Raw genomic sequence first — 10,639 nt, forward strand, 5'->3', positions numbered from 1 at the left:
AACCTCCTCTCAAACTCCATATTGATTAATTTCACTGTGAATGGACCCCCCCCCCTTTACGGTTAAAGGCGCTATATATGAATGATGCGTATTATCATTCAAGCCTTGTGCTAATATAGCAACGAAAACTAACGTTATCGGCGGTATTTCAAGAAATCAACGACTACAGCATGTGTCTTTTTTCTGTAACAAACATTTATTTTTTTCTAGTTATTCATTGTCCAGACATTACATGTCTTGGGAATAAAAATAACAAACATAGAGATTCAATTTTGTGAGCAGGATTTATATATGAAGGGCTCACTTGCAAAAGGGGTTAGGCCCATTTTTCATCAAATTTGATTTTTATTTCTCAATGTATAGATTTTTTTGTAGCTCTATCAGATGATACCAAAGAAAAGTTGAAATTCCTATTAAAAATTGAACTAAACTGGCAAAGAAAATCACTTTTTTCAAAAGGGGCTAGGTCTATTTCAGTTTAGTTGCAAAAGGGGTTAGGTCCACACATAATTTTTTGGAAAAGAATATCTTTAAAAATATGAAAACAGGTAGATTTCTCTTATACCCAATGCTATGTTCTCATGGTAGGGTATCATGAAAATTCAGTTTCGCATAAGAATATTGCAAATAGGAGAATTAAAAAAATGATTTTCTTGGAGTGGACCTAACCCCTTTTGCAACTAAACTCTTCTGAAAATCTCATTTGTCAAAAGGAGTTAGGTTCATTTTTCATAAATTTTTATTGTTTTCTGTCTCTAAACCTCTAAATTTTTAGTCTCTCTGATGATACCAAAGAAAATTTGAAATTCAAATGAAAACGTGAATGAAAGTGGCAAAGAAAAATCACATTTTTAATCAAAACAGATTGGATTCATTTCAGATTACTTGCAAAAGGGGTTAGGTCCACGATGATGATTTTTGATAAAATATATAGAAAAAAAATGAAGGCAGGTAGATTTCTTTTATACCCAATTATATGTTCGCATGATTGGGTAGTACATCATGACAATTTAGTTTCTCATAAGAATATTGCAATTAAGTGAGAATAAAAACATGGTTTTTTTTCTCGGAATGGACGAAAGTGGACCTAACCCCTTTTGCAATTAAACTTTTCATATAGCGCACCTTCACAGCAAAAAAAAAACCTGTGGTGTTAGCCGGTGAAAATAGAGGACCACACAAGTTATTTTAGTCCGGGGATAAATTTACAGTGTTAGTTTAACACCTATAGGTGTTATTACAACATCTTTGTTGTTACATTTACACTCTTTGGTGTTATGTTTAACACCTCAGGGTGTGGTCCTCTAAAGACACTGGTGTCAGTTTTACGCTCCTATATTACCCCGGCTAAGCTAATCAACCGATTCCGGTGCTCATAGCTTATTTTTGGAAGTGCTTCCTGTCGGCACCTTTTACTTCACCTTGGTTGAGTGCAACACAATGTTGGTAAATTTCTTGCCGAAGAAATTCAAGCCAAAGGACACTATCAATGGCTATGGCATTGTAATCCTGATAACATACAAAATGCTGAATTCATCATTAAGTAGAATAAAGAGCAATCAAGAAGTATAATGAACGTATTCATAAATAATTCATTTCTATATCTGGTAAAGAAACTCTGGTGCCGTGAACAAAAACTTCCATGGTTCGACTGGGGTATCAGAAATAGATTGTTTATTCATAATGGTGACCATGAAACTCTCACTGGCTTTTCAAAAAAAAAAGATGAATAAAAAATGAAGAAGATATTTCGCACAGTTAGGCCTTCTAAAATATTCAAATCTTACCCCTAAAAGGTCAAGCTTTACTGCAGTGAGACTGAGAGGTATACCATTGAGATATTTGATATCACGAATCTTTTTCAATCCCATGCTACCTTTTTATACTTTATTTTGATTTTTTTATAAAAAAACGCGGCAAGCGAATTTTTGAATTGTGTGATCTCGATGCAACATGACGAGATCAAACTTATCATTCTAGTATATTTAAATAAAACGACTGTGATTAATTTTACTTCAATTTTTTAGTGGCGGTTTTACAATTGAAGGGCTTTTGACAACAGATTCGCTGCGTTATAAAAAGCGTCTGCAAAAGTGGCCTATTTAGTCACACCGACCAAAGTGATTCAACTGGACCAACGATATGCCATTTCAAATAACGTGGTCTGGAGTCGGTTTTGCAGGTGTGACTGCAACATCAATGGAAGAGCAATAGTCGCCTATTTTAATTAAAAGATTACCTTTGTATCAATATCTTTAAATTGAGAAGACATTGAATATGAAAAGACATACATCAAAGAAAATAACTGTTTGTGGCTTGGTAAAGTGTTTAATGGTATTTGATAATTTCATGAATTGGAAGATTTTACTGTTTTATAAAGGATGTGTCTGGGTGTGGCACCTTTATAAATGTTATCAGAGTTAAGAGGTATTAAATCAGATTGCCCTCCTTTTTTGTGAGGACTGAACTATGGGGGACTGTAAATTTGATTTAATCGTTTAGAATTATTTATATATAACTGACCTGATTTTTTTGTGTTTTACCCTATATATATATATATATATATATATATATATATATTATGATAGTTAACCGCTTCAGTTTATTACGCAGCTGAATAGCATGATATCACCCTTCAGTCCTCTCTGCCATGTTTTTATCGGTTTGATGGAGAAATGAAAGGGAAAATACATTCTCTACAAGTCTCTTAAGATTTTCAAATTGGTGTTTATGGCGAGAAACGGCGTGGTTACCATGGAGACCTGACGCAACGCAATTAACTAGAACTGGTGAAAGCCAGGCCTGAGATGAACACGCCGGAGAGACGGAAGAGAAATACAAACTATTCTTCAAGAGAAAAGATTGAGAGGGGGAAAGCAGTCAGATTGCGGTTATTAGGAAATAGAGAAACTATGAAGGAAGGCCAACAATAAGAGGAGAAGAGGTTAAAACGATATAACAAGGAATAAAATAAGAGACGTGCGTGTTGGGGTCTAAGTGGCATTGATAATGAGGGGAGACAAGAGAAAGAGAGAGCGATGGCTTGCACGATAAAAAGGTAAGCAAAAAATGTTTGATATGAAAGGGAGATAGAGAGGGAGAGGGGGGGTATTGGATAGATACTGCTAAATATATATATATATATATATATATATATATATATATATATATATATATATATATATATATAATTCGTCTTGAAAACCGGAATAAGTTTATTTTAAAAAATGCAAGTGAAAGATGCAGATGGATAAGCGATGTATACAGACGCGAGAGGTGATTCATTATTTACGTGTAGGTTGAAAAGGGCAAATAAAAATCATTACTTATAGCAATTAGATGTCGCAGAAACTAAGTGAGCATATACTTATATTTTTTCACTGCATTTTGCTTTCATTTGTTGGCACCAGCAATCAAGCTATTACAAAAACCCTCAATATTGCAGTCAAATATCATAATTTAGGCCCTGTCTGTGGCAAGGGGTCGATCCAAGCTTTGCCACTCTTCACCCAGGTGTTAAATGGATACCCGGTAGCATGCGAAAGCCTGTGTAGTATGCCTATATAGCGATGTAATCTAGAAACTATTGCTGGAATGCTGCCCATGGAGTGGAAAATGTGCGTACATTGTGTGCAAAGATGTTAAGTCCTTACAGACGCCGTTTGGACGTATCAAGCGCTATATCAAAAGCGGGTTATTATTGTTTTCTTCATTCCACTGATCAACTTCCCCCTCTCTCTCCATCCCTTCTGATAAGAAGTATATTGTTCAAATGCTTATTTCATAATTCATAAAAGTGTCAATCACTTCCCCACCAGAATAACCGATCGTGCCTCTCAAGGAAATAAGCCTTGATTGTTTGAGAAATAAAGCTATAGCACAGAGCCCGTGCCCCTTTTTATGACATGGGTTAGGGAAATGGAATTATTCATAAATAGCCAGAAGACATTTGGCATTCATGTCTTTATCTGCATTCATCAATCGAGGACGACTGTACTTTCTGATATTTTATCAACCTCTTTAATACTGTTACGTGTACTTCATAAAAAATCTTATTGCATTGGTATGGTGTCCTTGTTCATCGCCATTTTGTGTGATCGTGATAAATCCATACTCATTATTTGCTTTGTGTGATCCTGGATTTTGTTTTTGTAATCATGGTAAATCCATATTCATAATTAGTTTGTGTGATCATGGTAAATCCGTGCTCATGATTTAGTTTGTGTTATCGTGGTAAATCCATGTTTATCATTTTAGTTTATGTAATCATGGTAAATCCATACTCATGGGTAAATTTATGTAATCATGGTAAATCCATGCTCATCATTTAGTTTGTGTTATCATGGTAAATCCATGGTCATCATTTAGTTTATGTGATCATGGTAAATCCATACTCATGGGTTAATCTATGTAATCATGGTAAATCCATGCTCATCATTTAGTTTGTGTAATCATGGTAAATCCATACTCATAATTTAGTTTGTGTTATCATGGTAAATCCATGGCATCATTTAGTTTATATGATCATGGTAAATCCATGCTCATCATTTAGTTTGTGTAATCATGGTAAATCCATACTCATAATTTAGTTTGTGTTATCATGGTAAATCCATGGCATCATTTATGATCATGGTAAATCCATACTCATGGGTTAATTATGTAATCATGGTAAATCCATGCTCATCATTTAGTTTGTGTAATCATGGTAAATCCATGCTCATCATTTAGTTTGTGTTATCATGGTAAATCCATGTTCATCATTTAGTTTATATGATCATGGTAAATCCATACTCATGGGTTAATTATGTAAGCATGGTAAATCCATGCTCATCATTTAGTTTGTGTAATCATGATAAATCCATGCTCATCATTGTGTTTATGTTACTATGTTAAATCCATGTTCATAATTCAGGTTTTGTAATCATGGTAAATCCATACTCAACGTTTAGTTGTGTGATCATGGTAAATCAATACCCAAAATTCATTTTTGTGTGATCATGAAAAATCAATGTTCATGATTTAGTTTGTGTATTAATGGTATATCCATACTCATCAGTTTGTTTCAGTTATCATGGTAAATCTATATTCAACATCAAGTTTGTGTGATCATGGTAAATCAGTGGTCATGAGTTATCGTGTGTATTCATGGTAAATCCATACTCAACATTTAGTTTGTTTGGTCATGGTAAATCAGTGGTCATCATTTAGTTTGCGTTATCATGTTAAATCCACGCTCATCATTTCGTTTGATATCATGGTAAATGCATGCTTATCAGTTAGTTTGTGCCATCATTGTAAATCAGTTTCATTTAGTTTGTGTGATCATGGTAAGTCTATACTAAATAAGTCTGTGTGATTGTGTCAATAATACTCAAATTATTAATCAATGTAGCCTTATGATGTTTGGCATTAAAATTATCCCGCGTCCATTTTTAGGGGATTTCATTTAATATTCATTTGATTTAATCTTACGTGATAACCGAGTGAAACCGGAGATGTAAGTGCTTATATAGGCTTGTAACGGAGTGTTTGCGTGTGAATCTGTACAGTTTGGCTATGTGCGTATATGAGATTATTATTTTTCTTTATTTATGTTCACGCAAGAATACTTGTTATTGCAGTTCACACCTCCGGGTTCGGTGACACAATTCGTTTGCCACTTCTTCTGAGACATTTCCCATGAATAAAATCATTATGAAATCTAAAGATATCTATTCACAAAATGAGATGATCTCTTGAAGCATGTGCTTATCATCAATTATTCCACCATTTTCATGTAAACTTGAAAGATACATCATTAACTTCAAGCACAGGAGGATTCGAACGGCTTGCAGGGAAGATTTCCAATATATTTTGATCATACCGCCCTCAGGCGGCTCTTCTTATAGAATCTGAAGTACCAATGGTTCGCCGGATTGCGGTCAGTTCAAACCGTTCTCTTTACACTGAAGTGTCCTATCACTTGTAAACGAAATATATATATATATATTATCTGCTCAAAACAATTTCATATTCATCTTGGTCTTGATTAGCTCCGCATACATTATAAACACCTTAACGCCTAATACATTTTCAAGAAACAGACTTAGCTCCGCGGAACTTGATACACATCTCCCAGACTCTTTATCATCATTGCTCTTTTTAAAATAAAAAAAAACCCAGGTGCTAGAGCCCTCATTCTTGTATCAAATTACAATTGACGCCCAAAACGACACTCTCTAATGGAAGATAATTTTAAGTGCTTTTCCACGAAACTGTTCATGTTTTAAATAATACGACCTGGTTTAACCCCGCCCCCCTTTCCCCCAAACAACATACCCACTCTCTAACATTTTACACCCCTATCGCGAGAGTAGGAGTGTGATGTTCACTGTCATTCCTGGGTAAAGAAGATAATTTGGTAATCGATGAAAACTGTCATGATGGAAGCGATGAGCCGAGGCGTGCTATATATAGGCATCACCCAACATTGATCTATCTCTTCAATCGCTACTGCTATCACCGTATATCAGCAAGCCTGTATGTTCACAGTATACGCCACGGTATACTACCTGATAACCTGGGCATTGCCAGGGAATGATTGAGCAGCATTATACCTATTCAAATACTTACTAAGTAAGTTTTAGAATCATTCTTGAGAGGTCTGAAATGTAAGCAAGTTAAGCCGCTGAAAATGGTTTTATCGATATCATGCAAAATGAAATTCACAATATTTAAAAAATCTTCCTTCCTTGCGCTGATTTAAAAAAAAAAAGCAATCTGCATGCAGGAGCATGTAAAAAATTCTCTCTTCCCTCTTCAATCGCTCTTCAAAGGCATTCTAGATAAGCCCTTGCCTCTTTCATGCTATATTTTACATGTTTTAAGTCGAGAATAGTGGAGTGGAAATACCCAGGTTTGAGAAGTATTGCATTTTCGAGGAAAGACAGGAGTGGGACTGAAAAAAACATTTTTTTTCATTCCATTGAATGCTTTCCTGTGCCAAACATAGTATCAATTACTTTTATTGATTTTCAGCCATTTCCCGTTATTATGATTAGAATGATAATGTTGAATATTTGGTTAATAAGCAACCAGAATCTTGGAGGTATACGCCCCCGCGTAGCTCTTTAAAGACCTGTGCGATGATTGCATTCACCGCGGTGTGTAGAGGAAGGGGGCTGGAGGTACTTGCTCCCCCGCCCCAAAGAAAACAGTTCCACGATCGAGAAAAAAAAACGAAAAAAGAAGGGATATTGAAGGCTGAAGGCTAATATATGAAATTATTTGTGGATTTATGGAAATTGTGTTAAAAGCTGCCACAAAATTACGTTTAAGTTTTGAAAACGTAGTTTCTTGTTTGTTAACAATCACGACTATATTTGATTATCCTTCGCATGTGCCCATCAACAGGTTGACTTATTATGCCAGTGATCATACCGATCGCATTTTTATTAATACTTTGATTTATGTACTTGTAATGGAAATATCGACTGAAGAAAAAGGTACCAAAAAATAACATGGCAAAAATAAGATTCTCTTTCAGTTTTATTGTTCAAAGGAAGAATAAGAGGAAAACACGAGTATCAGTGAGGTTTCCACACGACATGCAAGCATTACTACTTTATTTGAATTCTGCTTGTCTTGTCATTGCTTTTTATCCTTCATTGCAAATCATTCGATCACTTTATTTGAATAAAGACGGCGACATTGCTGCCCACACCACAAAAACGTGACCTTGCATTGATATCTAAAATATATCATTACAAAAAAATACTACATTGATGTAATTTTCTTTTACTCTCTCTATAATGTCTGTGTAGCGCGTAAATCTCAGAGATACAATCAGGCAAGTGCTTAAGTGACATCCATTTTTTCTACTCTATATTCCTGAACACGAATCAGACGATATTAGATAAAACATCACTGTCGATCAGGATTCAAGCTTAATTACTCAAGAAAACATGATGTGTAGCCAGGGGCTGGGTGAATACAAATCATTAATTTTGATATTAAAAGACCAATAAAACACACACAATAAGAAACCATCGTTAAAAGAAGTAGTAATGAATGAAAAGATTATACTATCGCTTATTTTGTTCAATCGATGGCCATTTTAGTTGTAAATAAACCTATATTTATTTGAAAATAAACTTTATGTTGTTGATCCCAGTAATTTGTAACGACTAATTATAGAAATCGGTGCTGTACTGCTAAACGACAGTACTCTATTTCCTTCGAACTTGTGTTTTTGGAGAGAGACTATATGCTCCAAAATTGAGCTATTGACAGATGGATATAAACACGTATATAGTTGATATAAAATATATTGATTAAATGGCAAATGTAAAGCTTATGCCTGGCAATTATCATTTTGATAGTGATACAATGGATAATTTTCGTAGTTATAAAGGAAAGGGGGATTTAAAACCAGAGCACGTTATGAAGGTGATCGAGGGACTGATATTAGTTGGCATTGATGCATACCCCTCGATATTAATAATGATGTGCATTTGAGGATTGAATTAGGAGTTGTTTACATTGCTTAATTGCAAAACAAACGTCAACCGGGAAGATATACAGAAACAGAGGACGAAAGAATGGATGCATAGAGGAGGAAAAGATGAGGGGGGAAGCTAAAGAAATAGAAAGACAGACAGACAGACTTAGAGGGAGAAAGAAAAAAATACATATTAAGATAAAGAACCGGGAGCCAGTGAAAGAGGGGGCGGGAGAAGGAAGGGAAAGATAAGATGAAGAGAGAGAGAGAGAGAGAGTGAGAGGGGGGGGAGAGGGGGAGATGATCGAATTGGGGTGAAATCTATTAAACTGAAAGGAAGGGAAAGTGAAAAATACAAGATATTATGTTATAAGAAATGAAAATATAAGAAGATAGAGAAAAGATAGCTAGAGATGGAGACAGTCAGTCGTATCGATCATGTTATTCATATTACATCACTTTCCTATTTCACAGGGTAACCTGACAAATGATGCAGATATCTCACAATAATTTTTTTAATTACCACCAATTTCTGGGCATGCAAACACGAATAATACTTTAATAAGGTAATTTCATACCAAAATCAATGGAATATGATAATTACCGATTAAACGATATCTTTATGCTATCTCTTTAGATGAATTTTAATCAAAGTACATTCACATCTACCGTAGAAAGCTGAATTCATTGGAAGCAGAAATAACAATTACGAAAGAATGATAACGATCACACAATGTTACTATTTAAAACGAAGAAAAGTGAAATCACTTTCAGACCATTTTCAGCGGTAGCGGAGCCATCCAAATAACACGGTAATACAAAGTTTGTGCTTTCTTCAAATTGTACAGATTGGTGATCCCCTCGAGTAGAATGGATACTTCCTGATGGTTTGATTGTAGTTAGGTGTGGTATAGATTTAATCTGATATTCAACGGAGTAACCTTGGTAGTTAGGAATATATCTCGTCTACTGACGTAAATCACTTTGCATGTTTTTTTTTTGTCGTCTCCACTCCTCTCGATCTCTTGATACACTTTTACCAACATCCTCTCTTCATTCTTTCATTCCATCCTTTTAGATACACACACACACACACACATATGTATACATATATATATATATATATATATATATATATATATATAATGCCAGTTACTTTAGAACATGAAAATAAATGCAAATTATTACAAAAGTGACAGCATTTGTAATTTACTTGTAGAGTATAATGGGCAAAACTGTACACGATGATAGTTCATTGATCAATCAGAATTATTTTACCAAACTTTCTTGAAAACATTTGAATTAGTTGCTTTTCATTTTCACTGATATGTACTGAGACCACGTTTTTATTTTTGTAGTCATGAAAGTTTTAATTGATAATCTATAAAGTCAGTGGCGTGCCTAGGATTTTCTAAGGGGGGGGGGGACAAATTCGCCCGCCAAAAAAATTGACAAGCAAAAAAAAGAAGGTCTTCAACCACAAATAAAGGATTTCGTACCAGAAATTAAAATTGACATGGAAAAAAAGAAAAAAGAAGGTCTTCAACCACAAATAAATGATTTCGTACCAGAAATAAAAATCGACAAGCAAAAAGAAAAAAAAAGAAGTCTTCAACCACAAATAACTGAAGAAATCTTACTTGTATCATTTTCTTATAATAAGCATTGAAAACAAATATCTGGTTAACCATTAACCTAAGTCCTTGATAATGTTTCTGGTCCCATCGAAAAGTATTGATCTGAATGATTTAAACTCTCTTGGTAGCTGACAAACCGTAACGTCTATGCTCCGATTCGTGCTTGATTTAGTTTATTCATTACAGATTCATTGTTTATTTAACAACTTCCTATAAATAGGTTTCATGCATTCGCTGTTCCATGATGGAGGGTTTACTGGTTTCCTGCTTTGGTTCGGGGTTAGAAGAAAGTACTACTTTTCTGTACACGCTTATAAAAAAGATTCAATTTTGCACTCTTCAAAGTCATACTGAAAACCCCCTTTTGGTGGCGAATTTTACCATAAGAAGCATTTTGCATCTTTATGTGCGCAGGTAGCTACATTTTGTACCATAAATGGTGTAGAGCTATCCCCTGTAAGAATGATTCAGATAATCACTCTTTTAAAATGAAAAAAAATATATCAACCGCTAAACTATACGA

Source organism: Lytechinus variegatus, chromosome 7 (genome assembly GCF_018143015.1).
Source record: "Lytechinus variegatus isolate NC3 chromosome 7, Lvar_3.0, whole genome shotgun sequence".
NCBI classification, from domain to species: Eukaryota; Metazoa; Echinodermata; class Echinoidea; order Temnopleuroida; family Toxopneustidae; genus Lytechinus; species Lytechinus variegatus.